Raw genomic sequence first — 21,073 nt, 5'->3', positions numbered from 1 at the left:
TTATTATATCGTCGCTCGGCAGGCAAAAGTACTAAAGCGACACTTTGTCAACTTTACAGGAGAGCGATTTAAAGTTTTTTTTTTACGAAAAAAAATCATAACTTTTTAACCAGACAACCAATTTTGAAATTTCCAGGAATATATGACACATAATTTAATAGACTATAATAAGGTTTTAATAATTCAACGCAAAACCCACTGGTTTAGGAGATAAGTGTCGCTTTAGTAAATTGTCCACTAGTCATCGAGCAAATGCAATCAGGCAAAAAGACTAAACGTAAAAATTGACCTCAAACGTCATATTTCAAATTAACTAAAGTGATTTTACTTCTCAATAAATTTAGTATGTTTTTACTAACAACACACATTTTTTTTCTTATCAAACTGTTCGTAATGCTGATTTACCAAATCGCAAGGAAAAAAATATTCCAAAGTACCTACTGAACAGAAATTATATAAATAATATTAATTAATTATAATAAATATTAATCATCTATGCTAAAATTTCAATAACTTAACTTTAACTGTTACTAACACTAGACTTTTGATAATATTATAAGGTAATTAATCACAAAGGCACCATCTGATTTATAACTAAATGCACAAAAGGTTTTTTTTCACTATTATTTTTTGAGGTATTTTTATTATTATCATGTCCTAGTATGTTTGGTGTATATACAAAGCATACGCTTAGGTTTAAGGATGAAATAATACGTAAAATACCTTAATTTATTCTGTAGGTAATAACTTTAATTAGCATTTCAACAAAAAATTCAGAACAATTTTTTTCTATGTTATACAAATAAATCATTCATTCAACATTATAGTACTTATTAGTACCTAATAAGTAAGAAACCTGAGTAACAAACTGATGCGTCATGGTTGCTATAGCAACTTTAGATATAATATTGGTCTATATAACGATTAAGAAATATAATGCACTATTGGTACAACAACATTTGTTATTTTCTCATGATCTAACTATCCGGTATCATGGACTTGTAATATACCAAACTATTAATATACTAAGGGGCTGTTTCACCATCCATTGATTAGTGTTAACTGGTGGTTAGGTGTGATGCCGTCTCTATTTGTTTTGTTCGAATAGACGGAGACGGCATCACATTTAACCGTCGGTTTAACGCTAATCAATGGATGGTGAAACAGCCCCTAACAGTAATATGGTATAATGCCAAATGAAACGTCGTGAGACCTTTGCTGAGATTTAAGGACTGCGTTAAGTGAGACATGGCCGTCTTCAAAATTGACCACCTAGACTGAGAAAAGCTGGCGGAAAAATGCAGTGATTGGCACAGACGTGTGTTGGAGGCCGCAAGTATTGCGATGAAGGCTTGCCTGGCTCAATGCATTTGTTGACAAGAGACAGAAACGACACCAAGGCCGTTCTGCACCAACATCCGCAGACTTCGCTTGTCAGAGATGTGGACGGACATGTCGCTCTCGCATCGGTCTAGTCAGCCACCAAAGACGTTGTGCACAGGCAACACGCCAAAATTCGTCTGGAACAGACGCGCAGGCCTGATTGATGGTATAATGTATGTGATATAACCTATGTTCGATATAACGTTCAGTGGGTATAATGAATTACTAGTATTTATGCCAAATATCTTTTATATCTAGTGAAAGTATATCTAAAGTTGTTATACTGGTCATAACACACCCTGATGGTCATTCGGTTCCACCATGGAGCCGCAGCTGCATTTATGAGGCACGCAAAAATCGCAGCCCAGGCGGAGAGCTACTGCCACCCGCAATGAGTCGTTGTCCAAGAGTGTTCCCAAATAAGGAACAGGCAACGCCTAACCACGTTCCCGCTTTGACTTTTGATGCCGACTTCAGCCTGGCCAAACCCACCCCAGTGGTTACACCCACAGGCCGTGCCAGAGCGTCTCTAGCCACCCTCGTCATCCCAATCTCATTGTATCTGCGGATCCACATACGAAATGGTATTGGTAACCTTTATGAGATTTAAAAATTTAAGAGATAAGGCCATCAACTCCATGTGCCGATCCGAGGAACGCTGGCAAGCCCACATCCGCCGCACGCCGCAAACCGAGACCACCGTTACATATGGCCAAGGACGCTTGGACCCATTGCTCATCCGCAAGGGACACGTTCAATACAGTCTCCTTTGTATCTCTCAACGTGACGTCAAAAGAAGAAGTTTTACCCGAACACAACCATTGGAGTGGTTTTCAAAAAATAGGTTACTTTTGGAACTGCGAAACACAGTCAAGATGAGATGGGTATTAATACTCTTCAAACGTTACTGGGCGAGCAAAATAGACGCTTCCGGGTCTCTAGTGCACTAGAAATGGCCTCTTGGAAAATAGAAGAACCCAAGAGGGTAAAGGTCTCGTGTAAAGCCCTCGCCCTTTGAGACCAGGAAGAAAGATCTTAAAGAAGTTAAAGAAGGAGAACAGGCGGGTTAGCAGCAGTAAACCTGTCCCATATTCGCCTTTAGTCCTATACCTCTCAGTGGGGAATAAGGAAAGCCAATTCCTGCTTTACGACCTTAGGTTTCCCCTCTTAGGTGCCATCATCTAAATACCAAATATTAAGAGGTGATTTTCGAGACGACAGTGCTTCGTGAATAGCAAGACTGAAGGTAAGCGGTCCAAGCTGATCTCCTTGCTGCGCAGGCGCACCCACCGGCGAAAGAATTTGAGAATCGCCGTAGACAAGGTAAGAAGGAGAATGATAGACCTGGTGTAAAAAGGTACAGGGTGGGAATGTATTTTTCCACTTCGCCTAACAGAACATCCCTCTCGCCAGTATTGGACGCGTTCTTGAGATCCTACTTCAAGACGACACAGTCTGGATTTCCGGGTTCCGTGACGAAAGTGCGTGTTGTGGATCGTGACCTCACACCCCTCAGTGTTCCAAAACCCAGCTGAAAATGAGCTGGTCGAATTTCGTCTAAGCCCACGGCTGACCCATTATGGAATGACCCTAGTGCTCGCACCACATCCTCCAAGTTTACCGGCAAGGCTTGAATGGACCGATCCGGCTCCGAGGGAAATTTAACGTGTGGGACGCGGGAGGATGCTTCGTACGCAAGAACACAAGCGTCTCAAGACCCGGAGGTGCTACCGAGTGATCTGATATTAGCACGCGAACGGACCCCACACACCGGCCTCATATACTTTGGACGTTTGGACTCTATAGTCTTAAGGACAGAATGCGACCTGGAGGAAGCCTGCCCGTCACTACTAAATTCAACCAAGTCCCATGTTCAAGTTTGGTCTTAGTTTGCGGCGTGTGGAGAATGTGGGCTTGCCAGTCTTCCTCGCATCAGCACATGGAGTTATTATAGTGGCCTTGTCTCTTAAAATTAAAAATTTTCATGAAACCCCATCGGGTTACCATTCCGTTTGTGCATGGTGCACTGGCGAGGTGGACGGCTCGACACCTAATAGCGTCGCTGCCTCGGGCTCCGCTGATATAACGGTTTGGGATGACGTGGGGGCTAGAGACGCTCTGGCACTTGTGGGTGGGTGTGCCACTAGGGTGGATTTAGCCAGGCTGAAGTCGGTATCAAAAATCAAAGCGGGAGCGTGGTTATGGGCTTTGCTTGCTCCTTATTTGGAAATACTTCTGGACAACGACTCATTGTGGGTGGCAGTAGCTCTCCGCCTGGGCTGCGATGTTTGTGTGCCTCATAAATGCATCTGCGGCTCCATGGTGGAAGCAAATGGCCATCAGGGCTTAAGATGATCGGTATAACAAATAACACATAATTTCACAATATTATGCTATAAGTATTTAGTAGTATAATGTGTAGATATAATTTAGTTTTCTTTATGAAATCGTTGGAGTTGCAATTCTAACCTAACCTAGTTTTCAGGCAGTTTCGTTTCTTGATAGGGTCGCAATTCTAACCAAACCTACTTTTTTGGCATAACACATTATTATTATAATAGTATTACGTATTCCAGATTATACCAATAATTCATTATACCCACTGAAAGTTATATCGACCAATAATATATCTAAAGTTGTTATACCTAGCCACCGGTACGCACCCTGGCCATTTCACGCGTTGAGTTCTTGTCGGTGTTCAGGAAAATTTCCGCGCCACTACGCTCTCTTTGACATGCTGAAGAGGGCTTTAATATCCGCCAACATCCTCTGCGTTCTGGAGCCTCCGGTCCTCTGTCGAACCGACAGCAAAAGGCCAGATGGCTTAACTTTAGTGCCATGGCAGAACGGGAAGTGTTTGCTGTCGGACGTTACGTGCGTCAGTACTTTCGCCGCCTCGCACCTCAGCTGAACAGTCCGCGGCAATCCGCGGTGGATTTTGCGGTCAAAAAACGGGAGAATTATTCGGCACTGAGTAACTATTATTTTGTTCCTCTTGCGTTTGAGGCTATTGTTTACATTCGGGAAGTGGGACGGATTCGTACCCTGGTGCAAAGATTGTCTATCGCCATTCAACGTGGTAATGCGGCCAGTTTGATGGCTACCTTTGCGCCAGTGACAACTCGAGGGGGCCTTCTGGACTAAACTTAAGCTATTTATGTAACATTAATAAAAACAAATTAAAACTTCTTACTCTACATTTCAAATACTTAGGGCCGAACATCATCTTTATTCGATGCAAACAGAACCGTAGCGATCAAATTATAATTACAAAATTTTGAAATAGATTTACTATTGAGGTTGCCTGGTAGAGATCCCTTAAAGGGATAAGTCCGCCTTTGTACAAGTATCTCAAAGTGGGTCAATTGTGTTGTGTTTCTTTTCTTTTGTACAATTAAGAGTTTACATACATACATACTATTTTCTTTTATCCTTTGGCAACATAAAAAGAACTTTAAGTTTTAAGGAGTAATAATCATTATAATTTATAAATAAAGTTATAAATCTTAAGAAAATATGATGTTTCTATATACCAAACATCGAATTGCAATGATATTTTACTACGTGTACATACTAAAAACTTTTTTAATACACGATAAAGGTCAAGAGTAATGACTAATTTCACCAAATCTATAATATTTCGTGAAGTGTTTTTGCTAATCCTATTTGAATGTATGCTTTTGTATATGTTAAAATGGCTAAAATGCCAAACGTATGTTTTAGTTTTTAAGAACAAATAGCTAAATTCTTATAAATTAATTCTTATCAATACAACCAAATGACTAAAGGTGTATAAAACTTCAACTCGGGGAGGGCATAATTACTAAAGTGACAAAGGTATTTTCTTTTTTTTTGCACAAAATACTAAACGTCCAACATTTGCAAACTAGATAAATGGCAAAAGACTGAACGACAGTAAATCGAAAAATGGCAAAAAGGTAACAGTACTAAAATGAAAATAATGAAAGTGATGCGGCATTAAGTAATTTGCTTCCCAAATTTAAGCGTTTTTTGAAAGACTAAAGCGCCAAAAAAAAGTTAAATTTTGCTCCAATCACTTTGAAACCTAGACAGTTTGATGCAGAAAAATTCGCTGATTCTGGTGATATGCATAACTCATTTTAGCCCAAAGTGTCGCTTTAGTACTTTTGCCTGCCGAGCGACGATATGGACTATGTTGTGTGGCCCGAAATAAATGGCTTAAGTATTATTATTATTATTACTAGCTGTTGCCCGTGATTCCTTCCGCGTAGTATTCGTTTATCGCTATCCCGCGGGAACTATGCAATTTTCCGGGATAAAAACTATCCTATGTCATTTCCCGGGACTAAAACTATCTGTATACTGAATTTCATCTAAATCGGTTCAGCGGTTTAGACGTGATTGAGTAACAAACATCCAAACATCTTCACAAACTTTCACATTTATAATATTAAGTAGGAAATAGGATTATGACAAATATAAAATGACTAATGACTTCTTCCGTCGCACTCTATACCTAATACTCTCTGTTCCTACTGTATAGACTGAAGTGCACCTTAAAGCACTCTTACTGCTTCTAATCTCCCCACTGTTGGGTTAGTTAACGAAGTTACAAGAAACCCCGAAAAGTAGTTGGTAACATACGTGATTGTAATAATTTCGCTCACCTTTCTCATTGTACAAAGTTACCTACTAATGTGCACTGACATGTTCATGTTATTATATTTTATCACACTTTCTCGTCAATGATGTTACTCCGTGCCTGCATACTGAAAGACAATGGCTTAAATTGCTCCCGCGGGAGGTAATGGATTTGATTTCGGCGTCGGGCTTCTAATAGCCTCTTGTGTTAGTAATCCCCTTCTTACGGCCCTTAATGCACAATGTACTATTGTACTCTTCTAAGTCGCTACACTCTTGACAGGGTGGTCGTGGTCTTCGAATGAGGAACCAGTATCAAACCTTCATGATGACAGACATGGGGAATGCCTGGACTTAAGACATCAATAGGCTAGACTCCTAAATATATTTTTTATATGTTTTAGTTTTTAAATGGGTCTCACTGAAAAACAGCGTTGCGGCTTGCCGTAACATTATGCTGAGTGGGGCCCCACTTTATACTATTCGATGTTATTTTTATGCTTTCCATCTAATGTATTTTTATGTGTATCGAATATGTGTCAATAAATGTTTCTCTCTCTCTCTCTCTCTCTCATATAAGTAATTATTTCGCCAGTTTGATTTTCAAAAAATATCAAACGCATTTTTTCTTTTGTCAATTAAACTGTCACTCTAAAAATATCAGCTTTTTTCTTTATTCGACTGGATGGCAAACGAGCAAGTGGAACTCCTGATGGTAAGAGATCACCACCGCCCTTAGACACCTGCAATACCAGGGGGATTGCAGATACGTTGCCAACCTAGAGGCCTATGATGGGATACCTCAAGTGCCAGTAATTTCACCGGCTGTCTTACTCTCCACGCACGCAGCACTGCTGCTTCACGGCAGGATTAGCGAGCAAGATGGTGGTAGCAACAAGGTCCTACCACCTGCAAAACTACTACTGCTACTCATTGCTTTATACAAGATAGGCCGGAAATGTTGGCCCAAAAAGCTAGTTCTACGAGTTCTTCGAGCAACATGGAGGAAGGGAACGTATATCTAATATTTTAATGTTAGCAACGCAAGTTCATAATCCGTCCTGTCAAAGGCAGTAGCAGCGGTGCGGTTCATACAGACGTAATATGTGACAGCGTCACATGTGGATTATGCAGGAGCTTTGAGTGCAATGTTGAACGTACGAATGGGGTCTGCGATACATAAGGCGTCCTTATTGTATGAAAGGGCGATTTAATCGGCTGGTGTCGTAAAAAAATCTAAAAAACATTTATCTAGTCTTAGTTATGAGACTGTCAAGAAATATTAGGGTAAATGAACTAAAATAATTTATTTGCTCCCCGCGGCCTTATGATAAGTTTATGCAAGATGAGAGAGAGAGAGATACATTTATTTACACATATTCGATACACAGAAAAAACAAGTTAGGAAGAAATAATAATAAAAAAAACATCGAATAGTATAATTTGGGACCCACTCAGCATAATGTTGCGGCAAGCCACAACGCTGTTTTTCATTGGGACCCATTAAATAAAGACATATACACACTAGGCTGTGACAACAGGAACGCCAGCGGAAGGTAGTTCGCAAATAAAGTTGTATTCCGGTGTACTTACTATTACTTAGGTATTCTGTGATTCCGGAAGAATGTATGGCAACACTTGCCAGATATGCGAGTTCATGCAGTTCCTCCACCTCCAAACTGTAAGAATGCACACAATTCACACACTCATCTATCACCACCACCACAATACACTGACGCGTTTTGAACTCAACCAGAGCTCATCTTCAGAGTAACACAACCGTATACCATACTAACAGGATGTTAGACTAATTGGTTAGGGGCGCAAATAAATTATTTTAGTTGATTGATATGGACCTCCGCAAAGTAACGCCTGATTCAATAAATTAAATACTAAATATTTAGTAGTAGTCTACGAGCGTTTCATGCATCAGCTGTTTCATGTCGCATATTGTAGGAATGAGACAGTAAACTAGAAACTTCAATGAATTGTAATTGTACCGCATGTACACCATAATAATATCGTTTTATAAAATCCTTCCATTCTACCTGACTAATTTCTTCAATAATAAGCGACAGGAAATCGATAGCGGTTGAAACGCGCGTAGAACTACCAAATTGGAGACTTTTTTTTTGTCAATTCAACGAAAAATCATTTAAGCATTTTTCGTTTAATTGACAAAAGAAAGAAACGAGTGACAACGCGTCGTGCGACAGTTTTTAGCATGATTTGACGTCACGGGCTCTGTTTACGAACTTTGTGTGCTTAAATTTTGTCATTTTTAGTTTGATTGACAAAACAATAATACATGTTCGATATTTTCTGATTCTCGTAGTTATTATTATTATTTTTTACCATGGAATCTACCCAAATATAGATGCTCATAAATATTTGAACACGACCGCATTGCCAAACGGGTGTTCAGATATTTTTGAGCACCAAGATAACTTCGATGCTTATGTTGGCGACTAGCTCATGATATTCTATCAATTAGATTATCATTAAAAAGAAGTGGAGAATAAAAATCTTAGTACTACAACAAATAAAATAAATGCTTGTTAAAACAGAACTCTTACAGAGAAAAGCAGAAAGAGGGAAGAATTATCTGCCCATGTAATTTGTCAGAATTATAAAAAAGTACTGTATTTACTTAACGTCGAGATCCCATAGACCCAGCCTCTCAAAACTGACTAGAAAAAGTTGTATAAAAAACCAGAAACACTTAATACTTTCCTGTTTTCGGCTTCCGCCGCCGCATCATGTCTGTAACTTACCTTCAACTCGCTGATCTCATTCTCGAGCCGCAGCCTTATCTCAAATATTACACACAAGCTTCGAAAGCTTAGGAGCTCTCCATAATTGTACAATCAAAAGTTTAGCAACCATTTGCCTTTGTGATTACATCCAGCGGGGTATTTATTTAGGCACATTTATGGTGCAGTAACGATAGACTTGGATTCTGGTTGTTTAGTTTTGTTTGATTTAAGACATTGCCTTTCGAATGATATTAAGGGTATATTAGTGCTTAACATCTCTAGCGTACTAATGTACCATCAGCCAAATAAGTGAACTATTTTTAAACAAGTTCCCATCAAATTAATATGTCACTAAAGTTGAACTTTCAAGTTGACAGACACATCTATTGGCATTATTGTTTTATGACATGCAAACTATTATCAACTCTAAGGTGGTAGACCACATATTTGGCTGATGGTACAGAATGAAAGGTCTTGGACTAGAGATATCACCCAGGTTCAGTGTAAAATGGAAGCTTCGATCCATAGTTTCACAGGTTCCCGGTTCTCTCAGGATATTTTATATTTTACTATATTTTACTTCGAACCCTCGGTCCTCTGCTTATGAGGCCATAAGTCATATACATAATTAAACCACCAAAGCAGTCAGTGTAGGTATAATACATTTTGTAGCATTACGTATGACAAAAACCTAGTGCTATGAGCTTAAACGTGCGCCATTGATACATGGCCAGTTTTTTTTGTGTCGAGGTAATTTACCTATTTTTTCTGCTTTATGCCCAGGTAATCTATTCATTTTTAAGTTGCAGTAGAGAGCGCTGTGCTGCACACATTTCATGACCAGAGATTTGGCGCCAGTCTTTTTATGCAACATTATGACAAGGAACATTATTTTTAACTGACTCCAAAAAAGGAGGAGGTTCTATGTTCCAATGCTTGTATTTTTTTATGTATGTTCTCCGATTACTCAGTTAATTGTAAACCAATTTTCAAAATTCTTTTTTTATTCAAAAGAGTACTCTTCTGAGAAGGTCCCATTGTCACCAAGTCAAGATCTGATGATGGGATCCTAGGGAAATTGAGGGCAAATCTCAAAATTTATAGGCACACCTATAACGATTTTGACATTTTTAGCATTAAGATAAGCATTTACATCCAGATATTATAATTTAGTAAACTGGTCCTGATGAAGAAGACCGTAGATGGCCAATGGAACTCGTCAAAGTTGTAATGCTCGCGCGTCTATACCCGAACATGATTAATAAACCTACATAAGAGACTAAGAAGAAGCTTTAAGTTAATGATGCTTTCGAACTGATTTAATGCTGAAGATGGAAGGTAGGCAACGGAACTCTGATATAAAACAACGTAACTAAGCCGTGTTTGGGCTTAATGGAATCGTTGTGAGATGTAATTTGGCTACAAATCACTAAAAAGTAAAAAATAAAGAAATTCTTTAGGAAAAAAAGTAAAAACGACTCCAAAAAAATAAAAAAAAATATGAGATCGCCCAAGAACGGAAAGTGACGGAAGGGACGGAAGTGGAGGACATGGGGGGAGGCCTTTGCCCTGCAGTGGGACAACTCTAGAGGCTTCTAAATAATAATAATGGACATGGGGGAGGCCTTTGCCCTGCAGTGGGACAACTCTACAGGCTTCTAAATAATAATAATAATAATGAAAAATGGAACCGACCTGGTACCTCCTAGCTCGAAGTCGGTGACTCAGCACGACCCAGCAGGAGGGGTTGAAACCCACAGTATGTAGGTGAGGTAGACGACTATAATTGTTCCACTCCTGCTGGCTCGTGCTGAGGCACCGACTTCGAGCTAGTAGGTACCTAGCTAGAAAAATATTTTTAAGGGTTTGTAGTCGGTTCCATTTTTGCTATTTTTTTATTACTTAGCAAAATTCTCCATGCCATTTTTAGAAATCCCCACGATTTTTTTGCCAAATCCCGGATTTTTAATGCAATGTTAGATCTAATAGTTTACGTGTGCAAAACCGTGAGGAAAGGCGAGTTTGCTTTTATCACTAAACTAATTTAAACTTTTTCACTGTACGTTGTGGAGCCAAGCAGGTATAAATTCAATTTTAGCACTAATTCATGAGTTTATTACATGTTCCTAACATCCGTAATCTAGTTGTGAACAACAAACCGAGTTAGTTGTTGCGATACTTTTAGCAAAATTACAATTCGCGAGAATTTGCTTCGGACATTCACGTGAAAGTTTATTACCGAAAATAGAGTTTTCCACTTCCAAAATAGAGAATAAAGTAAGCATTAGGTACTTTTGGGCTGGTATATTGTGTTTTGAGATAAATTTTAGCTGTCACTCTGATGTTACTAATGATGTCTGCAATATCATTATCAGTCGCTGCAGGGCGTCCATTGCACTGTCTGGACATTAGGCCTCCCCCATGAACCTACAGTATATGCGTGGCTTTAACCAAGTCATCCAGGCATCTCGTTGGTAGACGTCCCACGCTGCTATTACCTTGTTGTAATGTAAGTAACTGTTCCAACGGAAGACCAGCGTCGGCTGCTGCGGCACCATGTTGAGTTTGGACTATTCGTGACAATTGTCTCAGTTTCCATTTTTCTCTTTCTAAAAAATCTTAACGTCACGAATAAATGTTTTTCTTTTTTTCTTATTCTCTTTTTTTTAAACCGCGTTTATTTTTTTATGACCGTAAACTTTAAGGTTCATGAAAAGACATTATTAAACTATTAGACGCTGTGTATAGGGCCTGTATGAACACTGGCTGTGAGATGTACTTAATAATCGTATTTCATGATTTGAATTCATAATGAATGGTTGGCATAACAACCAGCTGTTACTGGTTGTGTCGACTTTGTAACATTCTAAAATAAATACGTCGAGTTCCTGTATACAGTGTGTTACCGGCAACCAGGCTAAAGGTAACGTATTTTTGTTACTTAACCATGACATATTTTTTTTTAGCCTATTTTTGTGTCCCACTGCTGGGCAAAGGCCTCTCCTCTCTTGCTCCACTCCTGCCTATAAAAGGCGAGCTCCCGCCATCCCACATTATAGGCATCTAAGTCGTCCCTCCATCTCCTCTTCGGTCTGCCTCTATTACGGTATCCGTCACTAGGGACCCATTCCGTAACAATTTTGGCCCAACGTTCTGGGTTCATTCGACAGACATGTCCAGCCCAGTCCCACTTCAACATGGCCGTCTTTACGCCCACGTCAGCAATTCGAGTCTTTGAGCGCAGCTCAGTGTTTTTAATCCGGTCCGTTCTTCGGACACCAAGAATGCTACGCTCCATTGTCCGCTGGCAAACCTTGAGTTTGGACTTTTGAGCTTCTGTAAGTGACCACGTTTGCGCGCCGTAGGTTAGGATGGGCAGGACACACATGTCGACGAGTTTACGCTTTAGCGATATTGGAAGGTTCTAACATATGACATAAATTTAGTAAACTATTCAGACTGGTAAATTTCTATCAAAATTATAATTGCCAGCAATGTACAGCAAAGTAAATTAACAAATCATAATCAAATTGTCGGTGGACTGTCATTTACAATTACTTGTTAATTTACTTTGCTGGCAATTATAATTTTGTTAGAAAGGTAACGAAATGTGAATTTTAGTTTATTAATTAAATTAATGTCATGCATGGTTAAGTAACAGGAATATGTTAATTTTTAAGGGAGCTTAAAAAAAGTCTGGTTGCCGGTAATACACTATATTATTTTACCCTTTAGTAGACATATTTCTGGTACCATTCCACATTATTACATTTAGGGGCTGTTTCACCATCCATTGATTAGTGTTAACTGGCGGTTAGGTGTGATGCCGTCTTTATTTGTTTTGTTCGAATAGACGGAGACGGCATCACATTTAACCGTCGGTTAACGCTAATCAATGGATGGTGAAACAGCCCCTTAAAAAACACTTTCATTATCGTACATGCAACAGTTAGTGTGCGCGAGTTTGGGTGCAACATTGCAAGTTTAATAAAATGGTATACATAATTACAACTACACATAGCGACATCGCTAAAATTAAAAAGGCCACTCGAAAGCGGTTACGGCGACTCATAAAACTGAAATTGGCTTTAATTTCAGGGAAATTAGACCTGTTTTATTACCAAAATAAAACAGCCAGGTACAAATTGTCCTGTTTATAGCCTTATCTGACACAGAAAAACTTTTAAGTTAGTTCATTCGGATTAAATAAGTTTTTGGTAAAAAATAATTTTTAATACAGGCTATTTTTGCTGACTGTACTTTTTGTTAACTTTAGTTGTATTGTCACCCAAAGTACATTTGCATACCAAATTTCAAGTCAATGCCATTAACTGTTGAAGAGTTCCGTCCCGTGGAGATGTTCCTGGCTGGACTACCAGGATGCCACTACCAGATTAATTGTATTGTCACGCAAGTTACATAAGTATACCAAATTGCAAGTAAATCCAACTTCTGGAAGTTGGTCGAATTTAACTTGCATGATTTGATTACAGACAGACAGACAACGGGACAGGTGAAACTAAATAAAAGCTTGTAATAACCTAACCTAACCTAATCAACAAAAAGTTTGAAAACCCCGGACTTTGTCACTTCAAAGTTCAATATCTCAAAAACCGTTAAACCGATTTTGATGGAACATATCTGAGAACCATTGCTAGAAAACCTGATTTCAAAAAAAAACCGCATTTAAATTGGTCCACCCATTTAAGAGCTACGGTGTCACAGATAGACACACATACACACATAGCGGTCAAACTTATAACACCCCTCTTTTTGTAACGAGGGTTAAAAATAACTTTGACTTTTTGAATTCACATAATAATATCAAATCAAAGGAGTAATGCGTTGCAAGATTCTAAGCACAAAGTTATTTTTTCAAAACAGATCCCTAAGGAATGTTGGGTTAAAATAGTTATTTATGTGGCTGGTGCATAATGAGAGGCATTAAAGTACGAGTGTGGTCAAAGATCACACGAGTGTTTTAATGCCTAATTATGTATAGCCGCATACATAACTATATCTACATGCATATCATAAGTTTTCTATAATATGTTCAGATATGGCCTGTATTTTTAAGTTAGTGTTACTGATAACTAGTTTGAAGTACCTACCAAAGCTTAAATAAAACAGATAATAAAAAACTAAAGTTTTATTTATAATAATAATTATTATCTACATGCATGTCATAAGTTTTCTACAATATGTACAGATATGCATTGTTAAGAAAAGTATTACCGATACTTTAATGTAAACATTAAGAGGCACTGTACTTTAATGTGAACATTAAGATGCACCCGAAGATAACAGGTTTCTTAATAAAGGCCATTTGATAGTCGTTTCTGAACATATAATAGGGAAGTTATGATATGCATGTAGATAAAGTTACATAGGTATTATTTTCAGCATCCAGCTATACTAAATCTATACTATACTTCCATACTAATTTTATAAATGTGGAAATGTGTATGTTTGTCCGTCTTTCACGTCGAGACGAAGCAACGGATTGACGTAATTTTTGACATAGAGATAGTTTATGGGCCAGAAAGTGGCCAGTGACTGATAGGCTACTTTTTATGTGTAAACAATGCACTGTTCCCGATGGAACAGCGCGCGATAGCCGAATTCCACGCGGGTGAAGCTGTGGGCAAAAGCTAGTTTTATCTAAATTTATCCAACACACACACAAATATTCACATTAATAATTTATGGTGGAATGAAACATAGAAATTGCGGGCTAATACATTTTAAGGTTATACCGTAGCGAGCTGAAATAACCAATTTACACAAACAATACCATATTTTACGAAAGCTTATCAGGTAAAGAAACAAAGCTGGTGAAATAGATGCACTTAGAGTTTTAATCTCTGAGAAATAAGCATGGGTTTGAGCCCAGATTGTTTTAGCTTAAAACTTAACACAAGTTTGTTTTGTGTTCGATATGATTGTTTGTTAGCTAACTTACGGTTGAAAACTAAAATGTGCTCATTAAAAAGGTATGTAGGATTCTTCGCAAAAGAACCATTTATCTGACTCAATTTTTTTACGTATTTTTTACTAGCTTCTACGACTATTTACTTTTACCTGTCCCGTTCTGTTTGTAATTAAATCTTGCAGGTTAAATTCGACTAACTTTCAGTAGTTGGATTGACTTGAAATTTGGTATACTTATGTGAATTGCGTGACAATACAATAATCTGGTAGTCACATCCTGGTAGTCCAGCCAGGATCGTCTCCGCAGGACGGAAATCTTCAATGGTTAATGGCATCGACTTAAAATTTGATATGCAAATGTAATTTGGGTGGCAATGCAAGTAGAGTCAATAAAAAGTACAGTCAGCAGAAAAAGCTTGAGGTATTAGAAATGTTTTTTTTACCAAAACCATATTTTTCAGTTGATATTGTTTCTTCTGTCCTAACTAAGTTGTAACCAAGAAGTAAGATCAGGTAGTTCGTAAGCTTATTTTTTGAATTATCCAGACGTTTTATTACCACCGTTGGGAAATTAGTTACTAGGTTATAGACTAGTTACCCTGTTTTAGTTGCGGAAACATGTAAATTATAAGTTAATCGTTTATATTAAAAATCATCATCATCATCCCAGCCTATATACGTCCCACTGCTGGGCACAGGCCTCCTCTCAGAGCAAGAGGGCTTGGGCCATAGTTCCCACGCGGGCCCAGTGCGGATTGGGAACTTCAGACGCACCATTGAATTGCTTCGCAGGGTTGTGCAGGTTTCCTTACGATGTTTTCCTTCACCGCAAAGCTCGTGGTAAATTTCAAATGTAATTCCTCACATGAATTTCGAAAAACTCAGAGGTGCGAGCCGGGGTTTGAACCCACGACCCTCTGTTTGAGAGGCGATAGGTCAAACCACTAGGCCACCACGGCTTATATTAAAAATACAAACTGAAATATAGATGCACAGAAAAACCAAAGATAAGATATCGTGAAATGGCGCCATTTCATGGTATTGTAGGTGCGCCTCCTGAGGCTTCGATGATTAAATGAAAAGGGATTTAGAGGCACACGAACGTATAATAAAGATTATCAAACAGGAAAGTATTTACAATGGAATATTAAACTAGGGAAAAGGAAGGAAATGAGTTTAGCGCAATGGATAGAGTTCTGTTCAGGACCGCGTCGCCGGAAGGAATGTCGCTCCGCTTCTCGACTGGCCTTCTGGGCAATTCAAATGAACTCGAATACGCCGCGCAGTTCCACGCGCCGGTGTGCAGATGTTTACAGTATTGCCAACACGTGGAACCGACTGCGGCTAGCGGGGTAATGGCTTATCTGGACGCAACAGTATGCCTAAAAGTTGGCCAGGCATATCACGATGTGCCTGAGAAACAATACGGCTGATCGATTAGAGCAACGCATTCCTAGCTTTATACTGGGCACATCGTGATGTACCGAAAAAAACATGTAGGTGAGACGAGCGAAGCGAGGAGTGCTTAGTATGAATTGTGACCACAACGCACGAGCCGAAGCGAGCGTGCCGCAGCAGCGGCCGGCGAAGTGCCAGAACCGATATGGCGGTGTTTCATGATATGCCTATGGAATTTAATGATCTGCCTAAACGTCACTAGGCAAATCGTTAAACGGTGAGTTTTGAACGATGGCGGATGTCCCTTAGCTAATTCATGAAATGGCGCCATTTCACGATATGCCTAGGAATTTCGTGATCTGGCGGAATTTACGATCGGCTGCCGACATAAATATAATAAGACGGTTATATATGGGCAACAAAATGTAGACACAAAAAAGTTTGTGACAGTTAATATTTCCCTTATTCCATGATCAAAGAATGAATGTACGAACAATCACAATGACAGGTGGGAAGATTAAAATGTCTGAATAATAATAAAGTTGTGTATGCCGTCACATTGTGCGTTAATGGCCCCGGTTTGATGTATTGGTGGGGTGTGGAAGTTCCCTGTCGTATTAAAAGTATATTACTTTTTTTGTTAAAGAAACGGTAGGAATATTGTGCTTGGGCGTAAAGAAACGAATCAATATAGTCGAAGTTAGTGTTAGTTTTAGTCTTACCTATTTTATTATTGTAAGGTGGTGGTACTTATGGAGCCAAAATCTTTCTTTCTTTCTTTCAAATGGGTTCCTTATCTACTCACATAAAATTGCATCATCATCATCATCAGCCGGAAAATGTCCACGATTGAACGAAGGTCTCATTTAGAAAGCCACCATGAACTACAGCTCGCCACTTGATCAACTCTCGTGATGTCGTAAATACACCTGTGTTAACTGACGATTAAATCTGATGCCGTCTCTATTTGTTTTATTCGAATAGACGGAGACGGCATCACATTTAACCGTCAGTTAACACTAATCAATGGGTGGTGAAACATCCCCTTTGTCTTCCGGTTTGTGGTCGCCACTCGAGGACTTTTCCCCCGAAATTGGATACCTGTGTGATACTCTGATCCCTAATTTTAATGTTACTAATATTTTCTTTATTCACACATATATAATATACAGGGTGTAACATTCAGATCGGTCAGTATGGGAAAGTCTGAAACTATACGACATACGAAGATCTGTTCTTAGGAACCATGTCATCGATTTTAGTAACAAGAAAAACTGCACTTATAGATAAAAAAAACTTGAACTCAGAACGGGAATCGAACCCGGTTGATTTGAAAAATTGAAGTTACATAATTTCTATTTGTTACAGTAGTAAATGTTGCATAGTATCGTGTTTCATAAAACACGATATCTAAAATGAATAAAATGCATTGTACTTATTTCATATTCTTTAATAATGTAAGTTATATTTTTTAAATCGTCCAGGTTCGATTCCCGAGCTCAGTACGTCATGTTTTGTTTAAAATTTTTGAACGTAGTTTTTCCGATCTGAATGTTACATCTGTATATAAGAGCAAATATTTCGTTATTTAATTAAAATCAACAAAAAAAATATTGCCTTCCAACTTCAAATTTTATAGTAAAATGTTGCTAAGACGAGATTTGGCTTGCACAGTTAAAAAGTTATCAGATAGCTTGGCTCTACGTACATGAAAACTTAGCCCTTTCGTTTCTACAGGAACACGTGTGAACGTGTATAAACGTGTGAATAAACTTTTCATTTTATGCCCTCGTGACGGTAGGACGGGTTAAGCCACATTTTTTCGACAAATGTGTTGAATTTGTAAGTTAGTAAAATCTTGGCTCTATATGAGATCTGATAACATTTTGGCTTTGTGAGCCATTAATGATCATCTTGGCTACATTTTACATGCAATTTGTTTTTAGTTTAACTTTGATAATCCAAACTTTATTAGAAAGGACTTAAAAACATGAACCTTAACTATAAGTTCCTTTAACGAAAGAACTTTTAGCGGGAAAAATTCCTAACAGGTTTAAAAAAAATAAGCAAAGACGATACCACGTCTCAAATGTATAAAAGTCGTATCTACCTTACTATTTGTTTTAAATCGCAACCTTATTTCTTGGCGAATACGGTTTTACTACCAATTCTATATCTAGTTACCTTGGGTTGTTAAATCTAGTGCTGTATTGCCGTGAAATTGAGTTCATTACTGAAAAGCGGTGAACTTACTGGCATCTTTTTAACTACTGTTGGATTTTACAGAAAAAAATACAGACTAGTTTTTGCTCGTGGCATCGTCGTAAAGTTGGAGTGAATATCAGCTATAAAAGATGTTTCGATTACATTATCGTATTAAAAAAACCTATCCGGTTGTTTTAGAAAGGGGTGTTAATAAAATAATTCTGTGTTGGTTATCAATACCGAATATATACGAAAGTTATTCAAAGAGTTGTGTTAAAATTGCAGGTTACTAAAACAATTTAAAATTTTGGTTCTTTTATCCTTTTCATTGTCGTAGTGTATCTTATGGCTGTTATGTTAATCGTTCAAAGTTTAACTGGAAGAGATCCCTTTCAAGGATAAGTTCGCCTTTGTACATCTTAATATCCTGTGCTCTGTTATTACCACATGTTTTTTATATACAGTAAAGAGTTTTACAATACAATACAATACAATTCGGTGATAGTCTCCTAAAACCAGAACGCAGAGCCTGAGGGTGTTAATAAACTAATTCTGTGATGGTATATCAATTGAGGTCGCCTAAAGAATCCAACTCGGATGGGCAGCGTTCGGGAAACTGCGTAAAATCTTCTCGTCCAATATTCCGCAGTGCCTGAAGACTAGAGTCTTCGACCAGTGTGTGTTGCCAGTGATGACTAATGGCACTGTGACGTGGTCCTTGACTGTTTGCCTCTTAGGGAGGCTCAGAGTCATGCAACGAACTATGGAGAGAGCTAATGCTTTCTTTGCGCGATAGAATCCTGAATACGGAAATTCGTCGAAGAACTAAAGTCACCAACATAGCTGGAAAAATATGCAAGTTGAAGTGGCAATGGGCGGGCCACATCGCTCGAAGAACATAACCGTTGGGGGAGAAAAGTCCTCGAGTGGCGACCACGAACCGGAAGACGAAGCAATGGCAGGCCTAACCAGGTGTAACGACATCGTGAGAATTCCGGGAAACCGGTGGATGCAAGTGGCGAGTTGTCGTTTATTGTGGCGTTCTAGAGGGGAGGTATCAATACCGAACATCTACGAAAGTTATCTAAAGAGTTGTGTTGAAAATGCAGGTTTTGCTAAACCAGTTAAGTGATGGTTCGCTAATACCGAACCTCTACGGGCGTTATTTAAAGAGCTGTATTAAGCGATACACATCAGTGACTCGCTAAATGGGGCTTACGTGACGCGGAAGTTTTGCCTTAAGCCTTAAGGCGAAGGTTGCCTTAATGCCTTAATGCTCAGATATCGGGAGGAATTATATTATTTTGCCGATCTGTAATTAAAGTGTAGGTATTGTTTAGTTTATAGGAAAATTAAAATCTAATTTTTACTTCGAAATAAGGATCTTGTGTACCTATTGTCCTTGCGGAGCATTCTTTTTAAACCCCCGACGTAAAAAGAGGGGTGTTATGAGTTTGATCGCTATGTGTGTCTGTGTGTCTGTCTGTCTGTGGCACCGTAGCTCTTAAACGGGTGAACCGATTTTAATGCGGTTTTTTTATTTGAAAGCAGAGTTTCTAGCGATGGTACTTAGACGTGTTTTATCATAATCGGTTTAGCCGTTTTTGAGATATTGGACTTTGAAGTGACAATGTCGGGCGTTTTCCAACTTTTTGTTGGTTAGGTTATGGTATTATGGTCTTTGCGCATCACTAGTAACCAATATCATAATTATCTTGCAAAAATCTCACCTATTTTGGACCGTTAATTTGAAAAACATATGGGTCGCCTGTGCGTCTGTACGCAGTGGTGGAGGAGGTATAAGTATGCAGTGGACGTCCTACAGCTGATATATTTATAAAAAGGATAAGACGCAGTTTAAGCCGGTAGCAGAGTAGCAAACTAAACTTTTGTTTGTATCACTAAAACGGTAACTTTTCTGAAATAACAAATAGCTTGTACGTGACTTCTTAAAACGCTACAGGAAAACCGCACAACAACAACTCCAGATAAACCAATACACAACTAATAACCAATAACACATATAACACACGTAACAGACATAACACACGTAATTCCCGTTCGATTCAAAAGGGTTGCTAATGCATTTCCTAATACTCCGTTCTTAATCAGGTCTCTTGGGTACGGTCTGCGAATTGGCACACGAATTTTCTACATTGCAGTACTCTAAAAGCAGTTAAGGCCGTTCCCTATCTCAATGACCTCGCACGTTCCGTCCCCCCCACTTCTTCGTTACCTTACAACTTTTTTTAAACAAATTGGGCTTGTCTTTGACCACAATATGGTCTCTACTATTTATTTATTTATTTTATTAACCCCCGACGCAAAAAAGGGATGTCATAAGTTTGACAGCTATGTGTGTCTGTGTCTGTGGCACCGTAGCTCTTAAACGGGTGGACCGATTTGAATCCGGTTTTTTTATTTGAAAGCAGGTTTTAGCGATGGTTCTTAGACATGTTTCATCAAAATCGGTTTAGCCGTTTTTGAGATATTGAACTTTGAAGTGACAAAACTAAGTTAATCAGTTATCAAAAAAGTACTTTTTTAGTGGCAGTGTTTTTTCACAATTATGGTTTTAAGATGTAGAAGTGGTTCACTCGTATGTTAAAAAAATAAAGAACTTGAAAACCACTTAAACAATTGTGGTTTTCCACCGGAGAGGCGAGACGAGACGAGGCGAGACGAGAATTGAAATTTGTATGCATTTTCGCGCGCCCGCCGCGGGCCGCCGCGGTCGCCGCCATACAAATTTCAATTCTCGTCTCGCCTCGTCTCGC

The sequence above is a fragment of the Choristoneura fumiferana genome, chromosome 17 (genome assembly GCF_025370935.1).
Source record: "Choristoneura fumiferana chromosome 17, NRCan_CFum_1, whole genome shotgun sequence".
NCBI lineage: Eukaryota > Metazoa > Arthropoda > Insecta > Lepidoptera > Tortricidae > Choristoneura > Choristoneura fumiferana.
Note: the sequence above shows the minus strand (reverse complement) of the source record.